Raw genomic sequence first — 7,367 nt, forward strand, 5'->3', positions numbered from 1 at the left:
AACATAAGCAATAATTACAATGATCTTATTGTTAGAAAATATCATAGAATACATGCTGTGAATCTCAGATCAAAAGCAGTGACCAATCATGGTTTTCAAAAACAAATGATAAAACGTATTTCCTCTGATTTCTAGCAAACTGGGTAAGGGGTGTGGGGAGGGAGAGGGCAGTAGGAAAGGAATGTTGCAAAAACTGCTGGAAATTTTAACTTTACCAGTAGGTTTTGCTTAAATGTTTTTGATACAAGGAAAGAATATATATTGGGTTGAATGGTAGGAATTATATTGGGAAATGAATGTGGTACAAAGAACAAAGGAGCATGATGAAATTTTGGGAATCTCCACTTCTTTCCCTCAAAATCAACACTATCACTCATCTCAAGCTTGATGTCATTCCATCTGATAGGATTCCCATCTGAAATAATCATAATTCCACAAAAAAAGAGAAACAAAAGAAAACAGACTTATTTTACACTTAGTGGCAAAGAAATATTGGAAATCAGGCAGATTCCCCCATGGACTGCTCACCAATAGCAGTACCAAAAAAAAACCCAAAGAGAAAAAAAGTATATTGCAAAAACCACATAAAAATCAATAGAAAACAGAGAGAAAATGAGTAAAGTGAAGGAAAGTGTCCATACAATTAAAAAAAGTGCTTCAAAGTAATTGAAGCAGTTAAAGTACAAGAAGGATTGCTGATGGGAATAGAAACAACCTAGGACAATTTGAGAGGACTCTATACAATAAATGGTTCTCTTAGGGGAATTAGAAATGAAACTGGTAGCAAAGTCAGAAAAGCAAATAAAAGAACATGTAAAAAACAAAGAAAATAAAGCAACAAACTGGAGAAAATTAATCTAAAAATAAAATTTATTACAAGACAAGGGGAGGAACTAGTTTAAATGGCCATTGTGAAACACATGTTATTAAAGCTGAAATGAGGAAATAGAGAGATGTATCCATCATGTGACTGGATAAATTAAATAAATGCACACTATGGGGGAAAAAAGGCTCAGATAGAGAGATAAATTGGAAAGACGTGAACAAACAGAAAACCCATAATCACTGACAAAACGAACAAACAAAAGCTAGGGGAGAAAAAATAATCTGAATATTATAAATCAGGAAATGGTTGAAGACTATTGTCCATAGTTAATAAAAATGATGAACAGCATGAACAGCAATATAAGCTTAGAATTCATAGAAACCCAACATGGGAGCAAGCATGATGCAGAGAAGGGAAAGATGCCACTATCCTAGCTATACTAGGAATGTAACATAGAACATAATAATGAGAAGGAAAAGAACAAAAACTCTAGGTCAAGAAGAAAAGAGGAGAATAATATTCTAAATGATATAAATAGACAAGGAATGCCTAAAGTAATTCAAATATAGACAGAGTTTAGAAGCATAGAGTATGAGCTGAGAATTACCTATAGAAAAGGACATTTTATTCTTTTGGAAGTCAAGAGATGGACTTAAGAAAAATCAATTAAAATTTGAAAAAGAATTGCTATCTCATATATATATATATATATATATGCATATATATATATATATACTCAGTAAGAATGTCTTAAAACAGCAATAAGTCATCTTAAATGGAATAATAATTATTTAAAATAATGAATACTTAACAAATCAATTTAAATGTTACTATGCAAAGCCTCTTGGAATGCCATATTGACACAAGTACTAGATGTTGCAGAGGACTTTTTTCATATAAATAAAAGGAAAACCAAGAGAGAAAATGCTGTGAGGGGATGATAATCTCAAAGCAAAGATTATAACTTTTATAAAAAAGTTAAAGAAATATCCATACTTAATAGTGTGGCAGGGCCAGTTAGGTGGCACAATAGTTAGAGAACACATTCCTGAGGAAAGAAGACTCATCATCATGAGTTCAAATATATCTGCAGACACTTGATTGCTATGTGATAGTGTGCAAATCACTTACCCCTCTTTACTTCAGTTTCCTCATCTTCAAAATGTTCTGGAGAAGGAAATAACAAATCTCTTAAGTATCTTTGCCAAGAAAATTCCAAATGCGGTCGTGAAGAGTTGGACATGACCAAACAGCAACAAAATGAGTGTGACAGAATTGTATTTACATTTTTTGTTTGCTTACTACCATAATAGTGAGAATAAAGATTTATTACTTAATATAATAAGTTAATTATCAATCCAAAAGATATAATAAATAAATAATTATAATGATCAATGTAAGGGAATATATATTGTCAATCAAAAGAAAAATATGCTGTAGAATTAATAATGAATATACTTAAACAATAATATTCTTAACTTTGCTGTGTCACTCATGAAAAATGATACAGGTACTTGATAATAATAAGGGTAATACATGATGTCTATATAGTGCTTTAGGGTTTAAATAGTATTTTACAATGATCTAGACAGTATAAATAGCCTCATTTTAAAGATGAGGAAATTGAGGAAGACAAAGATTAATTTATTTGCTCAAGGTTACAAGCCTAGTAACTTACTGGACCATCTCTCTGCCCTGTCAAAGTCAAAGCTCTTCACTCACAAAGCATTTATTAAGCACCTATCATGTGCCAGGCCCTGGACTGTGCTGCAAATATAAAGAAAAGCAAAATGTAATTTGTGCGCTCAAGGAACACACCATCTTAATGAATGACAGCACACTAATCCCTATAGACCAAACCTTAGTATAAAAGCATGGCAAATGAAACAAAAATGCCCATGAAAGACATCATGAAATTAAGTAGTGTACTAAAGAACATAGAGTAACTAGGTATATGGAAAGAAATCAGTAGGAAAGCATAGGACTTAGGCTGTTTGTAAGAATACACGAATGGTCACAAATAAAGATCAATTGTCTTATAAATTACATTTACCTTATAACTTGTCTTATAAGTTACATTTATTCCTTATAATGTAAAAAGCAAAATAATGATTACAAATGCGTTGGTCATAAGTGTGTATGTAAAAAAAATACTCATTTAAAAAGGAAATGACTTTAAGAATAGCAGATTAGATCACAAATAATGACAATATCCATAGTACATATCCCAATTCATGGTATGCTGCCAAAGGAATATTCAAGGGAAATTTTATCATGCTCAATTTCTATGCTATTAAGAGAGAAACACTTGATGGTATGTCTATACATAAAACAAAATATTGAGCAGCAATAAAAAAGTGAATAATATTATTGAAAATGAGAAAATCATTAATGAATACAATAACTGTTTTAAAAGACAAACTGAATTATCTTGAAAATACAAGAAGCAGTACAATTGCCAATTTTTATTACTAGGAGGAATTTTCTCATCAAGAAATCCTTACATAGGAAAAAATAGAATATTTGGACACAAAAAAGTAGAAGTTTATAACTAGAATGGACCTTAGAGATCAGTTAGCTCAACCCTATCATTTTAGAAAAGTTAAAAATGAAGACTAAAGAGATTTAATGACTTGCCCAAGGTCTATCTCACAATAAATACATAACAGAATGAGCATTTGATTTCAGGTTTTATTGCAATATATTCCCATTGCTATTTCCCTTTCATCACTCTGCCTATAACGATGACCTCACATCACATAATGCAATTATATTTGAGAATCTATAAGAAATAGGAAGATTATGAAAATATGATTTACCAAGGCTATGAAAATAAGAATTTGATAACCTAAATAAATGAATCTCAGAAGGAAAGATAAAACAGAATATTAAAGTGCTTCCCTACAAAGACACATTTAATGAACATTAATCAAAAGTGTTAAAGTGTTCACAAAAGAACATAGTGGCATATCAAAACAAATTATTCATCATGGCCAAGCAGGATTTATAACTGCAATGCAAGAAATTTTAATAATAGAAAAACCATCATTATAATAAATCCATCAAGAAAAAGTACTAGCATTACCTCACTGCATTCACCAAAAGACTGAAAATCTTTTACATAAAGTTCACTTGTGTTACAAATAATTAATATAGAATTATAATGATTTTAATGTAATATCATAACAAGTGAATATTCAAAACATATATATGTATGAAAAGAGTATACCTCAATTATTCCTATATATTCTCATAAGTAAGCCTACAGACACATATAGTATAATAATTTTAGATACACATTCATATGATAGATATTATATATAACATATATTCATATACTATAATAAATTTTATAAGTATTTCTATTGAAAACAGGAATAAAACTAAGGTGCCCAGTCTCACTATGCCTATTTGAGTCATAACAACATTAACAATAGTAGTAAAAACATTTAAAATAAATCAAAAGATTAAACACTAGCAAGGAATAAATAAATAAATTAAAAATATCTCTGCAAATGATAAATTCATATATCTAGAAAACCCGAAGTACTTACCAGGAACAAAAACAAGTGCATGCCTTTGTGCATATATGCACAATATATACATCAATTGTTGGGTCTTTTTTTTTCAAAAGTAGAGGGTATATTTCCACAAAATAACTCATATCTACAAAGTACCATAAATAAAGGGAAAAAGTAGTAAAAAAGAAAAAACACAATGTGTATACATTGCTGAGGTGTTATTTCTTTTTTTTTTTAGTGATAAAGAAGCTGTTGTTTTTTTGTTCAAGTGACAATGACATGGAAATATGACTGAGGTTGGGGTGGGCACAAGAACTAGTTTGAGGAGTGGGGAGGAAAGAACTAAAAACTGAAGCATGCACAATGTCAATATGATATAAAAATATAACAGCAGACCCTTAGGACTTAGGAAGGGCCCCTGGAGCAGGGCATAGCATTGGAAAGCAGATATTTTGTCCAGAAGCAGGGAAAAAAAGATAAAAGTGCTAGGGGAAGGAAAGAAAGCAGGGGACCTGTGGTAGGCTAGGGGGAGAATTCCAACTTAGTGGTCTAGCCCCAGTGAAGTTTCCAAAGCCTCCTCTCTCTCCTGCAACACTGTGTGTCCTCCCCTGCCCCAATGTCAACTGCAGGAAAGTGGCCTAGGTAGAACTGGATGGGGCATAGATGAGGGTGTAAGGTAGTATGTGCACATGTGGTTTGACCTGGAAGAAACATCCCTCCCAGCCTGAACTATCCTGCCCTCTTCCCAAATCTCTTCTAGGGGCATCTTTCCCTAGCATTTGCCAATACATCTGTGCCCAATTCAGGTTTCCCAAGAGAGCACTGCACTGGGCTGCAGGATCATTGCCTAACCCCAGGGTCCCTAGAGAGGGGAAAACCTTATGGGAGGCTAAAAAGGAGGGAAACAGCCCTTTTCTCCACTCCCCAAGGGAAAGAGTAAAGTCAAATGCAGCCTCTTCTTGGGGACAGGGAATGGGGGAAGCTGAGAAAGAGTCTCCTCTCAGGAAACCCCCATAGCTTCATTGACAAAATCTTCTTCAGGTCCAATCCTGCCCTTATAAAAAGTAACAAGAGAGGGTTTTTTCAAGCTTGGTCATAGAAGCAATCTCAACTACCTCTATCTCACCACCCATCTCCTGGCCCTACCAATAAAAATGTTTTCCTATGCCACCATTTTGCCCCCAACACCAGTGCACAGATTTCGTCTTCTAACCCTATTGCTTCATTCCTCACTTAAAAAGGACTTACCTTATGATAAGAAAATAGATCCATAAGAAAAAGGACAAAGCATTCCCTCCCTAGATGGGCCAGGAAACAGGGTGGCAAGGCCTTTCCCACACCAGGGACCTTAAAAAAGAAATAAGGCTCATATCGTGAGGAAAAGTCCTAGGAGACCCTCACCCTTGCCCCTTTCCCCCCAACCACCACCATCAGCATATCCTCTGCCATGGTTCCTGAGCCCCCTAACAAAAGGAGCACAGAAGGAACAACTCTGCTTCTCAGAGGTTGAGTCCAGTCACTCAGAACCACCCCACTAGGGAGGCTAAATAGTCAAGGTCAGAAGTCACTAAGGATGCTGATGTCCGCAAAGTGAGCTCGGTAGCGGTGGGCATATGTAATGAGCAAGGAGGACCATTTGAAGGAGATGAAGCTCCACACACAGGAAAGGTAATAGCTGGTGGGGTCTGTCAAGTCATGATGCCTAGTGATGGCCAGGACAAAGAAGGTGCAGAATGCGGTGATGGAGAAAGTGGAGAGGAAGATGCCCACAAGGAGGAAACATCGAAGGCCCTTGAGCCAGGTGCTCCAGTAATCGTGTGTGTACATCACGTGTGTCGTCAGAGTCCAGAGCGCCAGAACATCTGCCAGGCCCCCCATAGCGGCGGTCCCGGGCTGGGGGAAAACAAAGGTCCAGACGAGGAAGGCAGAGAGGCCCATCACACAGCCCACCGCTGCGTAGGCCGTGAGGATGCCGAGCTGCGGCCGGGATGGAGCCATGGGGGCTGCTTCGGTGAACCGGCATAGGTGCCTCGACGCGGGAAGAAGACAGCCAAGCTGCAAAGCCTCAAGTGCCGAGCTGGGTGGGGAGCTACACCCGGCGGTCAGGCTGGACCCGAGGCTCCGCCTCCTCGCTGAGCTATTATTTCAAGACATGGATGAAATCTATGTAAAGACACCCATAAATGGATTTTTCCCCAAAACTATACTTGGTACTAGAAAGAAAATGGAAAACTAGATCAACATCACATAAGCGATCCCAGAAATATGAAAGAATATATACAATCAATAAAACACTAAGCATTTTAAGCACCTATCATATGCCAGTTGCTGCATTGGGCACTTAAGATATGAAGACCAAAACAAGAAAAAGAAAGGAAAGGAAAAAATCCATGCCCTCGTGGAGTTTATATTGAAGAACCTTTGTCTAACATATGCCAAGAAATAAAATAACTATTTAATTAAAATATTGGAAAATTAATAGAAAAAGAATAAAACTGGATCAATATTTTATATACCATTAGAACAAAATTAAATAAATTTGTGATGTAGATATTTAACTCAAATTTGGATAGGAAGATAATTTTCCATCAATAAGATAGCAAAAGTTAATGGAGACAATGGGGGGGGTGTTATCTTGCACAGATACTATGGTTTTCCATAATGAAGATTATATATATATATATATATATATATATATATATACACATAATTACAAAAAATAAACATATTGTAAAAAATGTATTGGAAAAAAGTTTGAGATACAGGGAACTGTAAATATTTATAGGCATTTGTAAGTTTCAAACATACAATCATTAGGGTAATTTGTCTAAGAATATAAAAAAACTTAAGGATGTAGATTATTGATAATCGTTAATAGTAATCACATAAAAATATAAAAATTAAATTATATTACATTAAGGCAGTTCCTTATACCAACTAATATGCAAAAAAATAATGAGAGAGAATGGAGACAGAGACAGAAAGATAGAGGGAGAGAGAGAGAGAGACAAAGACAGAGA

At 35.1% G+C, this 7,367-nt stretch overlaps 1 pseudogene; it reads right to left on the reverse strand.

Annotated features, from left to right (window-relative positions):
* Positions 1–5,904: 5,904 nt before the first annotated feature.
* Positions 5,905–6,345, reverse strand: LOC138166113 (heme transporter HRG1 pseudogene; annotated as a pseudogene).
* Positions 6,346–7,367: the final 1,022 nt, after the last annotated feature.

Source organism: Petaurus breviceps, unplaced genomic scaffold (genome assembly GCF_028583685.1).
Source record: "Petaurus breviceps papuanus isolate PSGF00001 unplaced genomic scaffold, PetGlider_PUasm1.0 220, whole genome shotgun sequence".
Classification (NCBI taxonomy): Eukaryota; Metazoa; Chordata; class Mammalia; order Diprotodontia; family Petauridae; genus Petaurus; species Petaurus breviceps.